We start from the raw sequence: 20689 nt of genomic DNA, 5'->3' as shown, positions 1-20689 counted from the left end.
AAAGCCAACAAACAAGGTGCAGAGACTAAAAAGTCTTCCTCTGAGGTAGCGCTAGGTTGAGCATATCAAATGTTTGCATGCATTCCAGAAAGATTGCATCATCAATTAATGAACAATTAAAGCTGAATTATTTATTTCATTTTTATAGTAGACAAAATTCTATGATATAAAAATGAGATAGACATATAATCTAAAAATAAAATAGGTATATACTTTGCATGTATAAATAGGTTCCATGTACTGAAATGACTGGGGCAGCCCCAAGAACCCTTTGACCAGGCTCCGGATCTGGGCAAATATTTCCAGAGTAACTTCAAAGATTTCAAGTAGCACCTCCATCATCAAGAAGCTCTTGAAGGCCTATTGAATCTCATCAATTTTGTAATTTTGCTAAATAAATCAAACATATTCCAGTTAAAGATAAATATTAATGTAATCACCATACAATTCACCTCATTTTAGAAACAGTGATAGAAAAATGTTGCATTCAGCACATAAAATTTGCAAGATTATTTCAATTAATAATCCTCTATGTTTAATAAAAGTTTCATAATATTGCCATTTTATATTATATGTAAGTTACACTGGGGTGGTTCCAACCAGGTTTCCTCATGATGAAAAAGAGAGGGAGGATCCTCTGATCTCACACAGAGCAATATGCTGGAGGTCATGGGACCTGCATGAACAAAAGTCATAGACAAACTATAGTAAGGAGTGGATTTGAACAAGACTGAGTGTAAAAGATAGCTGTATCCACTCCAATGAAAACAAACAATAGAGTGGGTCATGGTAGGTGTGCCAACTTTCAGCTAATACTTACAGATTTCTCACTATTATAACTGATCTCTAGACAACCAAAGTAAACTTTGGGGAGTGAACTGAATGATATTATACCCTGATGAGGTCCCTCTCCTTCCAAAACCCGGTTCCACCTCCAAAATCTCCAAGTATTTCCCAATCTAGAGCTGGAAACCCTAGGTCATGGTCAAGGATAAATCAAGTTTACACAAATAGAGACTCTCATTTTATAAAATTTGTTCTTTCCCTAACATGTGTATTCTTCACATTTTATTACCAATTCACCCTTTTCAGATTATCACACAAACAAAAAAATAAGTTATTTCACAACTTTGTTGTTAACTTTCAACTTTTGGGAATATTTTATATTTCTAATGTTATGTTATTTGAGAATAACAGTTATACATGGCAAGGGAGTCCCCATAATCATGAAGGTGGTTTTCCCAAGGTGAGGCTCATCCATTGCACTTCAGGTGTGCTGACCCCTGCAATTTCCCCAAAATGTGGGAAACTTGACTACATAATTTGGAGAGAGAGAGAGAGAGAGAGAGAGAGAGTAACATAGTTTAAACTCTGTAGGAACACACATACTTGCTGATGGTCCAAATAATTGGTTTTCCAAAATGAGTAACAGGACAAAACATCTCAAACGCACAATCATTTTGATTCAGGATATTATGTTATTTATTATTTTAAAATAATGAATAATCCTCATGATATATTGAAGTATGAGGGAAATTGATTGTTTGCTAGGAATCTGTTGATTTTTTTAAAAAAAAAATCTGCTCAACCATTAAGAAATAGAAATTCTTGTTGTGAATGGGTATTATGTTTTTTGTTTGTTTAAAAAAGAGCCAACCTAATATAAGCAAGAGAATTTGCACAAAATTATATAGGTCCTTTCAAATTCCAAGCTTATGCGATTTGTTTTCCATTAGGTTGTAAGGACCAAAGGAGATAGTTTACAGATGAATGAAGATCCATAATCTTTGCTATGTTCTGTCTGGCCTTTTTAAGTGGCTTTAGTTCAAAGCTAGCTTCTTCTTCTGGGGAATAACATAAATAAAATTGAATATCTTCATCCACTGGACTATCTTTTTATTACAAAGACTACTCAGTAGATGGGAAACACATAAGAATATATGGAGAACCTTTCTGGATCAGGCCCATTATGCCCAGCATTCAGTTCACACTGTGGTTAACCAACTGCTTTTAGGAATTAGCTCACAATCAGGATGACGGCAACAACATCTGCCCGCCCATGCTCTCCAGCAACTGATATAAAAAGGCATACTGCCACATATAGAGTAAATATCCTCACTGTTAGTAGCCATTGTGACTAGTAAACATTGATACATAACCCATGACATGTACATAACATAACACATGATACACACACACAACAGACCCTTCTAAATACTAAGCATTAAAGTTGTGTGATGTTACAGCAGGATCCAAATCCCTGAATGCACAGTTGAACTTGTTTGTGGAAGTGGCAGAGTTCCCTCCTCTCCCACCCAGTTGATTCTCAGGCAAAAATGAAATGTTGTAGATTATTGTCAGTGTAAGTACAGTATGCATTAGGAATATGCATTTATTTCCAGACTAATGAGAAAAGGAAGAAAAGCCCCATTTGTTAACAAATGAGCATATCAACAAGTGCAAGAGCACTATTCATCACAGTGGCACATGGCTTTCTAGTTCAGATGGGAGGGAGCATAATATATGAAACTAACATCAAAGCTTTCAGATCATCCAAATAAAACAAATTTTGAACATGAAATAATGTTGCTGATGTTTCCTTCCAAAGAGGTTCCTCCAGTTATTGGGATACAGAACTCTTCAGACATTTCATGATCACTGAATAAATAGCTTTCTAGATGCTATGGTATCCAAACGAGATAGCTCTGAGACTATCATCCCGAGTGGATAGAAAACAAAGACATTACAATGTTTTCATCATAATTTTCTTTACTTTTTTGTACTCATCTGACATATGTCAGGGCATACCCCTCTAGGAACAGTGAAATGCCTGAAAATATCATCCAACCTGGATTGGAAACCTGGATTTCTTTGAAATCACAACCATTTTCCCCTTTTATCAGATTTATCAGATTTTTATCCTGATTCTTCTACAAGGAATTCATGGTGGCCTTTCATGGACATCCCATTTCCAGTTCATCCTCACAGTCTTGTCCAAAGATAATTTATTTGTTGTGAATTGGAGAGTTCAATCATGGTGTCCACATTGTAGATCAATATACTGATTACTACTCCATCAAGAATGAGTAAGGTGTGGTAGTTAGTGTTTGATTAGAAACTGGGAGATTCAAGTTTGGATGTGGAAGCTTGGGCCAGTCACACACAGTCATCCTAACCTACTTCACAGGATTGTGAGGATAAAATGGGGGAGAGGAGAATTATATGGCTTTGGTCCCGTAGGAGAGAAAATGTGGTTGCACTTATCCGAAACTGTTGTTCATTAAGTGGTGTTCTGTGCAGGCACACATGGGACTGTGCATGTGTGAAGGCCTGCCACAGAGATGGTGAGTTTTAAAAAAAACTTTTTCCTTCTAGCACTTCCAATAGTACTAGGAGTACTCTCCCACCCCGCTGCTCAGGCCTGTCCTTCCTGGTACATGATGGGGAGAGGGGGAGCACTCTTTTCCTCAGTTCTTCCCTCACTTCTATGGAAACTATAGTGAAAGATTCATGGGCAGTGTCCCACAGTAGGGGAAAGGAGGAAGGGATGTGTGCCTGCGCAGAACACCACTCAATGAAAAATGGTTGCAGGTAAATGCAACCCTCTTTTCATTATTGCGACTTCTGTGCAGTCCCAAACATAATAGGCATAGTGAGTGATCATCTGTTTCTACCATTTTCTTATCACACTCAGTACATTAATGGACAAATGGTAAGAAAAAGATGTTGATTAAACTTTTTTTTAACCGAGAGAAGGGACAAAAGCCTGATGAAGCTCTTTTTCTCTAGCATCTCCTCTCCTGCTCAGGAGCAGCAGAAGCAGGATGTAAGTAAGGGGGGTTTCCCAGGTTCAACCCCCCTCATTACATGTCCAAAGCTCCACCCACTGTTTTTGGGTTTTTTATTTTTTTAGTGTTTTTTCAGTTTTGGGCCTGCAGGGGGCACAGTTTTTAGGCTAGCAGCACCAAAATTTCAGGGATTTTTTTGGGAGACTCTCCTGATACCACCTAGGTTTGGTGAGGTTTGGTTCAGGGGGTCCAAAGTCATGGACTCCCAAAGGAGGTGCCCTCATTGTTTCCAGTGGAGCTAATAGAAGATGGGGATACACCTTTGAAGGTGTATCCCTCTGAAGGTGTATAACTCTGAACCAAACATCACCAAACCTGGGTAGTATCATCAGGAGAGTCTCCTAAAGATGCCCTGAAAGTTTGATGCTGCTAGATTAACAATTGCACCTCTTACAGCAGGCACCCCCCAGATTTCCCCAGATTTCCTTTTTGCGCCCATGGTGGGGGCATAAAACTCACATTTTGCACCAGGATCCATTTTCCCTAGCTACACCTCTGCCTGGAGGGGAGGGCAGAAGGGACTGCTGGCTGCCGGCTGGAAGCCCAGTCGGTGGGGGGGCGAGGCAGGGGAGTCTGCTGTCCCTGGCCTCGGAGAGCTGCTTTTATAAGCACTGAGGCTGGGGGTGGGGCTTGGGGAGGCATGGCCCCAACCCCCGAGCCCACCCCATAAAAATATATATATTTACATCACTGGCAGAAGGCCATTGCTTTCACATCCTGCATGTGAGCTCCGGAAGGCATCTGGTGGGCCACTGCGAGTAGCAGACTCTGGTGTAATCCAGCAGACTTTTTCTCTGCGAAGCCCAAAATCACCTCATGGAAGAGGCAGGAAAGTACATAGTACCTTCACATAAGTAAAGGAAGAACAGAGGAAAGGAATTCTCTGCCTCCCCCTGTCACATGCCAGTTTAGGTGGGAAGGAACAGCCCAAGGAGGGGACAGAGGGAGCAATCTGTATGAGATTGCACAGAAGCCACAAAGATGAAATGAAGGATATAAAATAGATACATAAATAAACAATATAGTCATCAAAATAAACATGCAACAAAAATGCATACAGATTTTGAAACACACACAAGGGGCATAATGAGACCATTTGAACTTCTGTAATGTATACCTTTCATATGTACGGACCCCTCTTTTTCACCGGATATAACACAAAAATTATGAGGGCTATGTAGGGAGAAGCGGGGAGCAAAGAGCTTTATTGAGCACTGTGGAGGTCCCTTCCCATGCATACTTGCACTCATGCAGAGGGCTGAGTGGATCATTTCCTTAGTTATTAAGATGGTTACCATCTTTTAAACTGGCAATTTATATACAGTTGAGCCAGTAATTGCATCCACAGAGAAAATGAAAGGACATCGCTTATTGCATCATGGTATAATAACTGTCCTCTGATGGGCCAGACTTTTCTCTGACAGAGCAAGCTTTCTCTCCTACAGTCAGACTCCTCACTTAATGGAAGGAAGTCATAAGATGCATTCTAATGTTTCCATTATTTTAATAATTGAATATTGAACAGACTGTTTAATATGTTCATTATATATGCTCATCCATGTTCCTGTACAGTAGGGTTTCAGTGAGATTTTAATAGCAAAAGTAATCTCATATCATTAACCCATGCCTGTTGCTGGTGCTCTTTGCTGCCTTCACCACTGCCCTGCTGATGTGCACTCCTTTATTACTCAGTCTAAAGAGAGCATAATTTTGTTTTTACCCAAAAGGACAAATTATGACTTAATGACTATTCTAGTGATACACTGAATGAGAAAGAAATTTTCCTTAGGATCACATATGTGTCACCAGCAAATGCCAATTTTATTAGAACAAGAAAATTCAGACATTCATGAATCTTTGAGTGAGAACACTACAGAATTTGAAGGAATATGCTTAGTCATTTCTTTTTGAAGAAGCTTATCTTGTTATCCCTGACAATTATAATTGCCTTATTTCCAGGGCTGGATCTATGGGGTGTGAAGGGGGCAGATGCCCTGGGGTTAGTCAGAGAGGGTGCAATGTCAGGTGATGGGGGAGGTTCAATTGCTCATCAGAAAAGACTAATTCTGCCATGTGCACCCCATTCCCCCAATTAGGCTGCCACTAGGAGGCAGCAAGAAGGGAGAGGGAGACCCTTCTCAGAAGAGAATTGCATCCCTTGGTAAGACAGAAGCTGTAGTTGTTAGTCAAAATTATGGTGAGCAATGGGGAGAGGAAGCTAAGGTTCCTAAGGAGATATTCAAAGATATCAAGTTGGGATACATAGATCCCCAAGTAATCTCCGTTGGCCTTATTAATCTCCACGTTTCCCCCAGTTGAGATAACCTTCCACCTGTAATACTTTCGAATTCCTGGTCTACCCACCACCACCTTTCAAGGACTGTGTGTTGACAGTGGCTGTAGTAGGCTGGGGGAAGGGTGAGCTTAGGATGTACTCTAAACACTCACAGGGGGAGAAGAGTTTGGGGAAATGATGTCTATTAATGGTTTAGAATGCCTGATGCACCCCTCTTTCCCACACCCACTACCTGATTCTCTGCTGGGCAGCTGCACACTTTAGAGCAGGCGGGAGTCAAATGGGTAGGAGAAGAAGAGGTCAGTATCTTCTCTTGTCCTCCCCTCCCCCCACTTTAAAACTGGGAGCTGTGTTATGCTTGGCTCTGCCAAAGGCCACAAATAGAGCTGCCCTCTCATCTGATAGATTTGGGGTTCCCTGATATTACACCTTAGGAAATTTTTGACCCCCTAAACCAGGGGTAGGGAACCTGCGGCTCTCCAGATGTTCAGGAACTACAATTCCCGTCAGCCCCTACCAGCATGGCCAATTGGCCATGCTGACAAACTGATAACCAGGTGTAATTCCCTGGAAATGATCCTGGAGAATTCTACCTAAACCAAAGTACACCAAACCTAGGAGGTATCATCAGGATAGTCTCTTACTGATTCCACCTAGGTTTTGTGAAGTTTAGTCCAGGGGGTCCAAAGCTATGGACTCCCAAAGAGGGTGCCCCATCCCCCATTGTTTCCAATAGGAGCTAATAGAAGATGAGGGCTACACCTTTGAGGGTCCATAATTTTGGACCCCCTGAACCAAACTTCACCAAACCTGATTGGCATCATTAGGAGAGTCTCCTAAAGATACCCTGAAAGTTTGGTGCTGCTAGCTTAACAATTGCACCCTCCAATTTCCCCAGCAGCAGGCACCCCCCAATTTCCCCAGATTCACCCCAAAACATGATCATTTTCAGTGTTTTAACTGGGTACCCCAGATTATCCCTTTAAGGTGGATTTAAAAGGAGAATGTGGGCTCTCTAGTTTAAACAGCATTGAAAGTGATGCTGTTTGGGGTGGATTCCAGCATCACAACAGCTGCCATGGGAGGGGGGGGTGCGTGCAAAACTCAGATTTTGCACCGGGTTCCATTTTCCCCTATGCCTCTGCCCAGAGGGGAGGGCAAAAGGGGCTGCCAGCTGGGATCCCAGTTGGTGGTGGGGCAGGGGAGGGCGGGGCAGGGGAGTCTGCCATCCCCAGCCTCAGAGAGCTGCTTTCTCAGAGAACTGGTGAGGCGGGTTTGGGAAACTGTGGCCATACCCCAGGGGGGCAGTTGAGGCATGGCTAGCTTAAAAAATCTGCCACCTATGTCCCTGGGTGTGTTTGGTGTTTCCCATGCCAGAATTGTGTGCGCTGTATTTTAAAAAATGTCTGGGAAAAGGTTAGACTGAAAAACTTTCTCCTTGGGTTCAATTTTTATGTGGGCAGAGGGTTGAGGGAATATTCAAAAACTATAGATAGATAAAATAATGTGAAAGTGTAATTATTCACTAATATTTCATACAGATCAACATAATTTATTATATAATTTAAAAGTGTTATTGATCATATGTTGATTATATAAGCATGTATAAAGAAGAATATGTATATTATATATGCAGGGCATCATTTTTTACTCCCCCTCTTCAAAAAAGGTAGATCTGGATAGGATAACATTTCTCTGTGCTAATATTATTAGTCTATGATTAAATCTCATTTTTACAAAACACTTTGTTCTAATCTATATATATAAAGCAAACAGTGACTTTGTTAGTCACTCCCTAACGCCGAAACGGCTGGACGGATCGCCCCCAAATTTTCACATGACGTTCACCTCCCTGTTCTTGGGCAGGTGGTGGACCTTCAAATGGCCGAGAAGTCCATACCTAGGCCAAATTAAAAACATCTTTCCTGGTGCACCAGGCCCATAAAAGCTAGCTGTGTTTAACTAATCACCCTTGAGAATGTGCATCCAGCCTGTCTGTCTGTGGCCTGAGGGCTTGGGATGAGGGCTTAGAATGTTTGCTCAGATGGCCACAGATGAGCAGTTAAAACAGTAAATAGGTAACACTGTTAGGTAATACCACTGGAAGTGAAACACATACACACTTTGCCATGTGAGACACCAGGTGGGGTTCCCCCCCTCACCGCAGGTAACTTTCACTCTCTGTGCCTCACCCACTGCTACCACATAACACACATACTTTCATACACATCCAGCTCATCCTCACACACCTCACTCTGCCCTCCCTCACATCCAACCACCACTTATCCACTTCCTCACCCATGTGCATACAGATCTCTTTTTTACTAAAGCGAGCTGGAGTTTGCCTTTTCTTCTAAGAAAATCCATGGGGTGAGGCCCGAACCAACACTACTGGCTCTCCTTCTTTTGAACATGGCCCTTGAAGAACCCAGGGAGCTGGCCTCGATCTGAGCGCCTCACCACCCTGCCTCTGCAGCCTGACTGGGATAGCCTCCTTGCCCCAGTTCTGCCTTACCCAAGCCAGGACTGTGTGTGTCAACCAGCCTCATGGACAGCGGTATTCGCACTCTGGACAGTTGTGGAATGGAAAGGGTTACCTTATACTAAAAAAACAAGGCACCACCATATAACAATGTGAATTGAAAAGGGAAAGAGGGATTCCATTTGACCACCCCAAAAGGCTATGCTGCGGATCATTGGACCTGCATGAACATCTGTGTGGGTTGCGGACTGTGATGAGAAGGACAATTGCCACAGCAACGAGTGGCTGGGCCCCGCTAGTTTAATATAAAATCCTTCCAAATAATTAGAAAAAGAATGAGTATATTTTTTCTCTGCTGTGATATTTCATATTCATTATTTGCAAGGGGCTCGTTCTCAAAATCTTTCAGCTTCTCCAAAACACAAATAATATACTCGCGACTATTTCCTTAATTTCAGATTGCTGAACTTTTCAACTATTCAACTGCTGCAGAAAAGGATACTGACTGAATATTAGGGATGTTCCTAGATTTTTTTTTAAAGTGCTACATGCTCTCATTTATTATATATAATAGCTGGTAACACTATTGCCCATCCAGAAAACACATAACATCATAACCCATTTGAAGTTCTTCAAGGAATGCTGTTCTGGTAATCAACAACCCTGATTTTGATTAGCATTGCTAGAACACAAATCAAACCACCTTGACATAATTTTCTCACACCACAATTGTGATAAATTAGGATTCATCATATGAGAGACACACCGTAGTAAAACTAAACTGTTGCCAAGCATAGCATTCTTCTAGCTTGCTTCTAAGTCTTTCTGCCTGCAGCTCTTCCCTCCTAGCCAGCAGGGTTGCTATGAGAACTCCTATCCATAATTCCTCTAAGAATGTGACTCTTAATTTCAATAATCTCTACAGCAGCCACCATTTCTTTTACAAGTGATCCTCTTCTTCAGGGATTCTTCAACTAGAAAGCACCATCCACAAAACTTTGCTGCCATTCAACTTTCAGTGAGAGTGTATCATGCTCTACTTTGACACTGCACACCAGAAAAGCTGTCTGGATCAATGACAGAGTCTGAATGTGAACGGAGAACAAACTTGGAACCTTCTCAAGGTCAATAAATGCAACCTTCATACTCAGCAACTGAGATTACTAAAAGAGGACTGTTGTATCTGCCATCTGTGATTGCAGCACTAGTCAGGTTTGCCACTAGCACCGATGAATTGGTGCCCCAATTGGAGAATTCTATGGCCTCCCCCTTTGTTCTATAATAATACATACAAAATGATTGCTAACGGAAGGAGAGTTGTTTGAATTTCTCTTAACCTAAAGCATCTTCTGCCGGAATTTCCTCAAATAACCCCCATTCATCCTCCATACTGCAACGGTTGCTTTTATATTTTATCGCATACACCCACTTCTTAACAAGCCCTGCACACTTGCATTTGTTACTTTTGCTGATGCTTAGGAGGCAGTCTGACCTATAGCATTTACTGCCCACAACACAAGATTTTAAAAAGCAGATTCAATAAACTATAGCTGTGGGAACACAATGCATATGTTATTAATATTTCCTCAGTAACTGATTAGAGTTGATCATGGACATATGTACCAAGAATATTTCTTACACATTCCTGTTTCATAAGACTGTATTAATTACATCTGAAATTCTGAAGAGTTGTCACATTTGGAAAGTGGGTTGAAGACTTTTTTAAATGCATGACATTCCATTAATGCTAAAATCTGAACTTTCATTGTCAAATGTAGAATTAATATGTCCACTATTATTCAGGTGTAAATCCATTGTCCTTGCTTTATAATTTAGCTTCACAAATGGCTCAGAAGAGCAACCATTCAACCTCTCCTATAGTGTGAATATTTCAACTGTCCAAGGCCATTTCCACGCAAGTTAGCTGCCCTAAGTTCAATGCTTGTGGAGGGAGGGGTGTCTTGCTTCCCCATAGAATTATGGTGAATTTGTGCATTTCTGGGGATTGCCATGGTTTTTCTCCAATCTTCCTAAAACTTGCTTTGCTTTTAAGTTTTGAGAATGGTCTCAATAAATACTGTAATGCTGATTTTAAAATGGGTGGGGTTTGTGGAGGGACTTCAATGAAGTATAAAGAATCCACCTTCCAAGGCAGCCATTTTCTCTAGATGAACTTATGGCTGTGGCCTAGAGATGTAATAGTGGGAAGTCTCCAGCCAACACCTGGAGGCTGGCAATCCTCTTTTCATGACTGTCTGACTAACCAGAGATGCCTGGATCTGAATCTCTTACAAGAGGTCTCGTGTTCTCTCTCTCTCTCTCTCTCTCTCTCTCTCTCTCTCTCTCTCTCTCTCTCTCTCTCTCTCTCTCTCTCTCTCTGCATTATGGTTTGCATAGGAAGCACTAAAGAAAAAGGAAAGGTACAAAATAGCGAGGAGTTTCATACACCAATATTTTTTATCTTTTTCAGCCAAATGGTCTGCACTATAAATGTGATATTTTATATTTCCCATATTTGCAGAACTGATTAGCAAGGGTCAGGTCAGGCTGTGCAGAATTTTCATTGCATGGCTGGTGGGTCTTAGACAATGATTGGAATTCTAATAATTTTACAACCGGTTCCCACCTTTCTGCTCCCCCACCACCACACAGCCACGCAGCCACGCCCTCCACCACGCACCCCCCACCCACTTACCTACTGCAGAGGAACTTCTTGTGGGGTGGAGGGGGCAATGGGGTCTTGAAAGCCCCCTTTCTTTGAAAGCCCCCTCACTCCCCCTCCCCTGGGTGAAAGCATGGAACAAAAGGATTTTCACATTTCCCGTCATGGGAAAGGGAACCAATCGGGGCAGAGGGGTGGATGAAGCACAGAGTCGACCCCACCCACTGAGCTCAAGTAAGGAGAGCCGAGCACGGCAATGTGCGGATTAACCAACTTTTCGTTGCAGCCCGAGCTTGGCCACTGTGCGGACAGACAGCGAGTCGAATTCATGAAGAAAAATTCAGGCGGACGCAAGTCAAGCTCAACAGAATGTGCTGTGGGGAATCACCCCAAGAGAAGACACAGTCTACAGCTTCAAATCTGCTCAAGACAAGCAAATGCTTTGATTTAGACAGACCTAAGGGAGGAGTTATTACTTAATTCTCCTAAGAAATAAACCTATTGTTTAAATTGTTGAACCTGGCTTGTGTCTCCCACACTCCGTCCTAGCCAAGTACAGGGCACCAAAAACAAAATCACTTGCAGGGCAGAACTCTGCCCTTTGCTATTTCTCACAGTTATTCCCACTCATAACCTTCCCTAATTTCAACATTCTACCTTTTCACCCTTGATTCTACCTTTACAAGGCAAAGTACACAAAATGTAATAAGCAGTACTGCTGTTTATTACATTTTGTGTATTGTGCCATGTAATTACATTTTATAATTATGTCTACATTGTGCCAATGAAAACATTTTTTTTACAAATTTTGTACTAGTTGTAAGTTACCTTGCAAGAGTTAAGTTAGAGCTGGAACTCTAACTTATTATTCTCTAGGTTAGATTAAGTAGTTTGTTTATGCACCTTATTATAGGATTACATAACTAAAAAGGGTTATTGTAGTGCTGCAGGCTAAAATTGCAATTATTATTGTGAATGTGTAGGTGGTCTACAATTAGAGATTATTCAAATACAGCTAGAAGCTGCCACAGCTACTGGGCATTTAGCACACATTCCAGCATTCCAGAAATAAACATTTAACTAGAGTTTATACATATTGGTAGTTGAAAGTAGACTTTAGGATATGCAATATTTGTATGAAACAGAAATTCACTTGTGAGAATTCTAAGGGCTAAGGTGATGCATTTTTTTATTTTTGAATCTCAGTCTTTACATGAATTATTCATCATATCAGCTTGTCCATAATGGAGGAAATGCTTAGATAATTATATCCATATTCTAGAAGAATTTGGCCAAGGTCTGTAACTTTTTTTAAAAAGGTCTGTAACTCTGTAACTTAAAAAAAACCCTCTAAAAACTTGTTTTTTTCTTTTCTGTACTCTGTGTTTCCAAGAAAATTAGACTATGCATTAAATGACATCAATTATTTTACCTTCTAATTCTGTCAGCAATTAAATATTGGAGTGGAACAATTGTCACTCCTTGCAAGCACCCAGGGTAACCAAACCATCTGCTTCTAATGGCTAGACGCAATGGGATCCCTAAAATGTGAGTGGCCTATTAATAAACTAATAAGAATGAGTTAATGAAGTGTAAAACTTCCTAATGGTAAAATTATAGCGATCTTTCCTATAAAAGCATAGGGGAAGTAATGCACTCAATTCATTGGTTTGAAATCTGATTATATGAGAAAATAGCATTTTGCAAGAGTCCTAGAGGTCTGACTTCTCAAGATCAGTTCAGTCATTTAGATGAATCCTGCATGCCTCTGGTGTAGTATACATGTATTAAACATATGTACAAGTGCACACATCCATTTAGGATTCTCACTCTAGTACTTGGGTGAGGAACACTTAAAATACCTAATGTAGTTCTAAGACGAAACATGCTACTAAACTCTTGTACAGTGTACAGATAAAGTTATCCATTTTAGAAACTAAAAGGTTTGCATGTTATCACAAAAATACCTTCAAACTACCCATATTTTGACCAACATGCACAATTTGTTGAGCCAAATCATCTCAACTGAGTTAAGTGCCAAATATGTTTGCATACCAAAGATGGCTGCTTACACTTCCTAAGTAAAATTCCTTTGAGATCATGAGGAACATGTTTTCACAGTCTTTTTTTATTTTTTTATCATCAAGTCACAGCCAACTCATGGGCTTCCAAGGGAAAAGACATTCAGAGGTGGTTTACCATTGCCTGCTTTTATGTAGGGACCCTGGTTTTCCTTGGTCACCTCCCATCCAAATAGTAACCAGGGCTGACCTTGATTACCTTCTGAAATCTGTCAAATTCAGGTTAGTTTTCCAGGTCAGGGTCTTCAATTCTACCAAAACTAAGGCATCCTGTCGTGATCATCTACTGAAAATCTACATGGGACTCATCTAAGGTTCACATCATTCTGGGTACTGGAAAGCTATTCAGTTGAATGCAGGCTGTCAACACATACAGTGGCTATTTTTACATTCTGGATTGGCAGGTAAAAAATAGAATGCTTCTCAGGCCCCTTACACATCACTGCACATGACTGATAAGGTACCCTGGACATTTGGAAACTGCAAGGCATGTAGGTTGCTTTACACTCAAGATGCATAACATCCCTATGAAGCAATGCCTCTGAAGATGGCAGCCACAGATTGGAGCAAAACATTAGGAGCTAAAACTACCAAACCATGGCCACACAGACCAGAAAACCCACAATAGCCAAATGTTATTTTACTTGACTTGTAGCAAAAAAAAATCTTTAAAAAAAACCTGTCTCCATACCAACACACTCTGGCTGTTTCCGCACGGCCTCCAGTCGCCCCCACGCTGCCAAGAGTTCTGGCGGCGTGGGGCTGCAAGCCCGTTCACACGCAAGCGTCGCGAAAGCAGTCTGGCCGGAGGCGACGGTAGATTCGGCAGCGGCTCCCGCATCGAGTCCGCCTCTTTTCCAGCCCACTCACGGTGTCCGCGGTTAAATTGCCTGCTGCCAGGCGTCAGCCCAATAGCCCGCGCTGCCCTCCGACCCCTGGAGGTCGGAGGACAGTGTGGCGAGAACTCGCGGCCAACTTTCAGCAGGCTACCAGGACAATCCGGCAGGCTGACGAAGACAGCGTCTTCCAGCGGCCGGTTAGCACCACGCGCGCCGAGAAGACGCTTCCTCTCAACAACCCTTTAAAGGGTTGTTGTTTAGGGTAACCCTGATGTCACCTGGGGAAGCGGAGTCAGGTCGCCGCTGCTGCGTTGCAGCAGAGGCGCCTGTGCGAACGGCGGCCTGGGGGCGGCGTTTTTACCACCCCCAGGCCGTCGTTAATGGGCCGTGCGGAAACGGCCTCTGATAGCCCTTCCTTCTTACTGTTGGTAATTCTCTCTGGTAAGAGATGCCTTGCATTACAAGCAGAGTGCATGAAGGCAAAGCACAGCAAAGCTTCCCCAGGCATGTTTGTGTGTGTGTGCTGGTAACAAAGAAAACTCAGAGTCAGTTCATAAGAGGAGTCTTTATTAGTGAACTCCATTCTGGATAGAAAAATGGAGATAGATTAGAATAGAGAACCTATCTAGCTGGATGGTGAGAGATGCTGTCTGCATCTCTTTTCATACATGGATGGAAGGTGTGTGTAAGAATGGTGGAGAGAGGAGGAGAGCAGGAAGGAAAGAAGTTACCTGAGAGTAGCAATCTACACATCAAAGGGATAGTGTCAGAGTGGTAGAGAAAGGTGTTCAGTATCTTGACCCCCTCTAGCTATCTGACTCACTGATAAGTCCTCCTCTGTCATTGACTCAGGAATCAGCATAAAGGCCTTCACTTCCAACACTTGCAATGTGTGAAACTTAATGGAACAGTTGAAATCTCATTGCCATTGCACAAAAAAAGCAAACTAACCTGGGAGTCTGTTACATAATTATTTTTCCTGTCTCTAACCATAATAAAATTCATCACTGAAGTTCTAGATATCACCAGTAATTTTTGTAGAATGAATATTACAGTCTAAATGTACTTTAAAACATACTAATAATCTTATTTGGTGTGCATTTTCATTATAATGTTTTCTTTGAGGTTAACCCTGCAGGGACCTCTGCATTTGCTCACCCCACCAAAAAGATTCTCTGGTTCATCTGCCAGAAACCTGAATAAAATATGCAATTTGATATCAAAGTGGAGGCCCATGAAACTTGTTGGATTCCTTTGGATGCTTTCACATGGGAACTATTGGAATGCTCCAAGGACATGTTGACTAAAGGCTTTTTGTTTAAGTCTGAGAGCTCCCTCACACCCATGGTTGCAAGTAGTTGACTCAGATTTTCTGGATAACAACCTGTGATCCCAGAGCTTTCTCCATAGAGCCTTCCCCAGTAATTCAGTTACAAGCCCTGGGAATGTTATCAATCCACTGCTCAGTTTTAGTCAAATGTGCCAAATAGGTCATCTCCATTGGTAACCAAATCATCCCACTTAGCCTAGCCATATTTGGATTTCCTCTTCTATTCTAAATGTCTGTCTATACTCACTCAAAATTCAAAATGACCAATAAGGAATAAGACATCTCCACTGATCCAATCTAGTGCACAACCTAAACTTTTTACAGGACTGAACTAATAACAGAATTCCTTACTGAAGTCTAGACACTTCAGTACCTATAAACAAGTCATCTTGGTCCTTTCAACTTTATAGTGAATTCTGTGAATAGACCTCCTTCCTGGTTCTGCTCCCAGACCTCCTTTCATCCATTCTGAATACTCTCTTTATGCACTTGAACTATTTGTCCATCATAGGATTCCCAATTCAGTAGTTAGTTTCAGGTCTTATCCTCCTTCTACCGTGGGAACCACTCTCCTCCCCCATCTCTGATCAGCTTTTCCTATTTATAATGTATCAAACTCTTCTCTTCAAAACAGTTTTTGATTTTCTTCCCCTCCCCCATTGTTTCCCCTTGCATTGCCATGTGCCTTGATTAGACAAAAATCAAGAATGACGTAGCAAGAACTGCATTATTGTATTGCAACATTGGTTTATATTTGGGAGGTTCCTTGCATTTCATATTCTATCTCTGTATCCTGATAAAGGAAGAAAGATTTTCTTGTTTAAGACCCTCTTTTTCTCTGTCTCATTTTTCTAAGGATATTGTGTTAGAATGTACAATTGGGAGCCCATGAAACTTGAGGGGGAGAAATTCCATTCTTCCCCTCCCATCACTGAGCCCAGCTGCCATGGTGATAGTGATAGGAACTGCTCCAAACTCCAAGCAACTCCCAGACTCTGCCATCATTGCTGCTGGGCCCAGAGAGGCTCCCAGAAACCACCTCCACCCCAACCAGACCTGGGGCATCTCTTGGACACTGTCTCACTTTCCTCCACACTGGATCATCACTGTAAAAGATAATGCAGTAATGGATGATCACTGTAAAAGGATAATGTACAAGCTACTGAAAATGACTATGTTAATGCTTATAATCTAGGAAAGATGAAGTTACAATAAAGCAGTTATTCACTACCTTTCTAGATATACAAAACTAGCATCTCACAAAATATCTGCTCTCATTTTTCTATGTAAAATAATACAATGATATCTTTTTATGTACAGAGAGCCTCTCTTCTCTATTCCCCTAAATTTTAAAAAGTTATTTTAATGAGTGCAGCTGTGATTTGACAGAATTTTCATCCTATTAGTATAATACAATAACTGTCTAACATTTTAAGTTCTACTGCATATTATCAACACTTCTCAATGAGGCTGACCCTTATCTTGGCTACAAAAAGCAGGCAGGCACAGCAATACAAGCTTGGCTGACCTTTGCATACCATATGAGCTGAAATTATCAGCTCATAAAGACGTCATTAGGTGTGTTGATTGCTATAACAGAAATCCCTGGTTAGATCCAAGGTCAGTTTCTGTCAACAGAAGTGCTGTGGGGAGAGGGGACACTCTTAGAGATGTAAAATTTCCAGAAATGTTGAAGGTATTTTGAAGTTTGGGGGAGGTGAAATTAAATATATGTCCTGTTCTACCAAATCTAAATTAATTGTATTGCTTTATCAACATCTGATGGGATTTGGCAAGTGCCAGTCACACAATCCAGAAATGAAGGAGTTAATTGTTGCATGCTAATTAGTTAGTGAGGTCAGAAGTCAGTAACCAAGTAATTGATACCTATTGGTTGGGTGGGCTGCATGCAGGTCTGCAGGTAGGCTTTAATATATGTTCTTTGTGTTGCACTCTGCACATGGTCAGTTCAGTTCAGTCAGTCAGACTGTTGCTCAGTAGTAGCCATGTAATAGTCTAAGCAGCAAGCTGGCTGTTGGTGCTAGCTAGTTAAAAAGATGTTTCTTGTTTTCTTCCAAGTTACCCTTTTCCCTGTTAGTAAGTAAACTACATACATTTCAGTAAAGCAACTGTGTCTGCCTCATTATTGCATTAACTCTGCTAATTAAGTATTTGTCCATACAACAACATCAAATGGGTCATGTACAATTTACTTAAGATATAAAATTGCAGTATTTGACACATGTATAAATTTAAAAGTTATAAATGTTTTAGTTTTCTACAATCAACAAAACACAAAAGCAAAAATGGCTATTGTGTGAAGGACAAACAAGAAAAACTAATATTTGCTAATGACACATTGTGTATTATATAAATAGCTTAACACTAGTCATAGGAGATCCTCACTTCATTATGCTGCTCCCAAGGGTCCCCTGTCCTCATGAAGAACATTTTGGGATTCAGTGGACTGAGGTGGGAAGAAAGACAGTAAAGTTCTCCAGTAATGGAAGTAACTGCCATTAATAGAAAATGATTATTGCATTCAATTCATAATTGTGTTGATAATATGGTCTAGCTAGGTCATATTATTCTTTCTGAAATAATTCCTGAAGAAGAACAGCTTGACATTTTAGAAAGGAGTTTATGCAATGTTTTCGATGGTGCACATTGCAAAAAGTAGTTTCTAAATTGTGAAAGCTGAAAAAAAAAGGATCCCATAACTTAGAATAATTTTGTGACTGGTCTAGGTTATGGTGCCCCATATATGAAAATATAGTGCCTAACAGGTAGTACAGGAAATATCCTGGAGAAATGCAACTGTTACTTGTTAACACCAGCATGCAGATCTTCTACAAATGAATGGGAAATTTGATTCAAACAATCGACTATATGTTTACCATGGTGTGATTTGGACTCTACATGTGTGCATCAGTTCATTCATACACTTGCATTTCCTTATCACATATAGTGATATAAATAAGGAGCAGGGCCAGATTAAGGCCTTTAGAGGCTTTAAGCACTGAAAATATGATATCCCCAAGTAAACCATTACATACATACATACATACATACATACATACATACATACATACATACATACATACATATAAATGACACACACACTATATATATAGTGCATGTGTGTGCGTGCGTGTGTCATTATTTGTATAAAGTAAAACACTATTATTCTACTGCTTTCTTGTCTTGAAGATACATAGTATTTTAACTAACACAAATCAAAGGTGCAAAATAATGTTTACTGCTTACTTATAACTTTATTTATACTACAAAAAGTTTTCTCCTGCATTTTTAATTGCAAAGTCTTTGATCATATCTTCAGAATTAATCTGATGTAACAAATCTGCTTCAATACTTAGCAAGATAAGGAGAGATAAAGGCCAACTTTACTCGAGACCTAAGCACTTGCTTATTTTGCTTAATGGTTAATCCACGGCTGATAAGGAGCATAAACTATACTGATAAACTATACAGATACTGATTCAATATAGAAGATTTAGTGAGGGCACAAATTGCTCCCAGAAACCACTGATACTTTGGAAAAATCAGACAACTGTATTGGGCATATTACAAGCAACTCCATCTTTGTCTTAGTGCTGTATCATCTGATGTCCTAAATAATTACAATGTTAATATTTGCCGCTGTTGGATGGGAGACCATCTATCCTAACAAAATATAAGTTTTCGTGTCTAAAATACATACCCAAAGGTGGTAAGATTTGTAGACTGATTGGGCAGAAATACATTGTACATCTGGATTGTGCAAATCAGAAGCCCTGAGATTACTATTATACTATTACAAAAAGTGAATACTCCCATGAATTCCCTGTCTCCACTGTAATCGATTGAGTCTAAGTAAAGCATTTGTTTGACCAGATTAAATGCAGCTAAAACAAGTGAACATAATAAACTAGAGAAAGAGGGATGAGAACAATCACAGATTACTAGCAAGTCGTTCTCTTTCTGTTGTTCGAATTGTTTCTTCTCCATTTCCCTCCCCACACAGAAGTTAAATATACAATTACTAGCTGCTATTAGCACCATAAATACAGAGGACAGATGTGATTATACTGCAGTTATGTCTGTAATTTTGTTCAATTTGTTCCATTTTTTTAAAAAAGGAAGAAACTGTGTTCACCACATTGTTTCCTTCATAAATGGTTTATAGTGAGATAGTTTAGACATGAATTAGGAGGATCTTTCACCTACAGTGCTGAAATACTGGCTATCCAGGACAGACGCGGGGGGAGGGGGAATGCAAGCCCAAAGAACCTTTGCCCTCATTAATCTTGTAACACAAATTTACACAATTGCTGTGTAAATGTAGACTTGAAAGGTTGTTTAGAATGGCGTAACCCTTCTTTCCCTGGCAGCCCCTCTGCTTGGTTTTGGCGCTAATTTAGCACTGTATGAGCCTGTGCCAGTTGCTATACTGTGTGTGTGTGTGTGTGTGTGTGTGTGTGTGTGTGTGTGTGTGTGTGTGTGTGTGTGTGTGTGTGTGTGTGTGTGTGTGTGTGTGTGAAGAGAGTGAGGTTAACCAAATTTCTCAGCAATGCAAAACAAATGCCTTTTGCAGTTAACTTTAAGAAATAAATATGCAGAGTTCATGAGATGCCAAGCTCACAAAAATGGATTTGTTGAGCAAAAGCTTTACAATGATGTACAGACCCGCCCCCTTCCCCCACAGAAGCAACCCTATTACTTCTTTTATTGTGTTTGTAATAAAGAACTCAAGCAACCATACCCTTCAGGGCTGGACTCCTCATCACTTCTCTTGAACTCAGCTTCAGCGTTCAGCCATGGCATGTGAAGTTAATTACTCTGGGCACTGGGGCTCTAAACAGAAGAATGACCCTATTTGCAGCTCTGTGTAATGTGTACCATGCTACAGTGAACTCTTTCACTGCCTACACATTGCACACTCAGTAACTCTGAATGGAGTAATAATTCTGGCACTCTAGAGGAAAGCTTGCCTGTCATCTAATTTTCACAGGGACACTTGTCTTCCCAGGTATCCATTCAGTGGGTGTTGACATCGGTCCACATTCAGTCATTCGTGCTCTTTCAGCTCCAATAGTATCAGCATTCAAAGGTTTTAACTTTCCAGAAATAATGCACACTCCAGCACCTTGC

The 20689-nt window shown here is 40.7% G+C and overlaps 1 pseudogene; it reads left to right on the top strand.

Annotated features, from left to right (window-relative positions):
• Window positions 1-1195: 1195 nt before the first annotated feature.
• On the top strand, window positions 1196-1328 carry LOC125439535 (annotated as a pseudogene).
• The last annotated feature ends 19361 nt before the right edge of the window (window positions 1329-20689 follow it).

The sequence above is a fragment of the Sphaerodactylus townsendi genome, linkage group LG09 (assembly GCF_021028975.2).
Source record: "Sphaerodactylus townsendi isolate TG3544 linkage group LG09, MPM_Stown_v2.3, whole genome shotgun sequence".
Taxonomy (NCBI): domain Eukaryota; kingdom Metazoa; phylum Chordata; class Lepidosauria; order Squamata; family Sphaerodactylidae; genus Sphaerodactylus; species Sphaerodactylus townsendi.
This window is presented reverse-complemented; position numbering and strand designations above follow the sequence as displayed.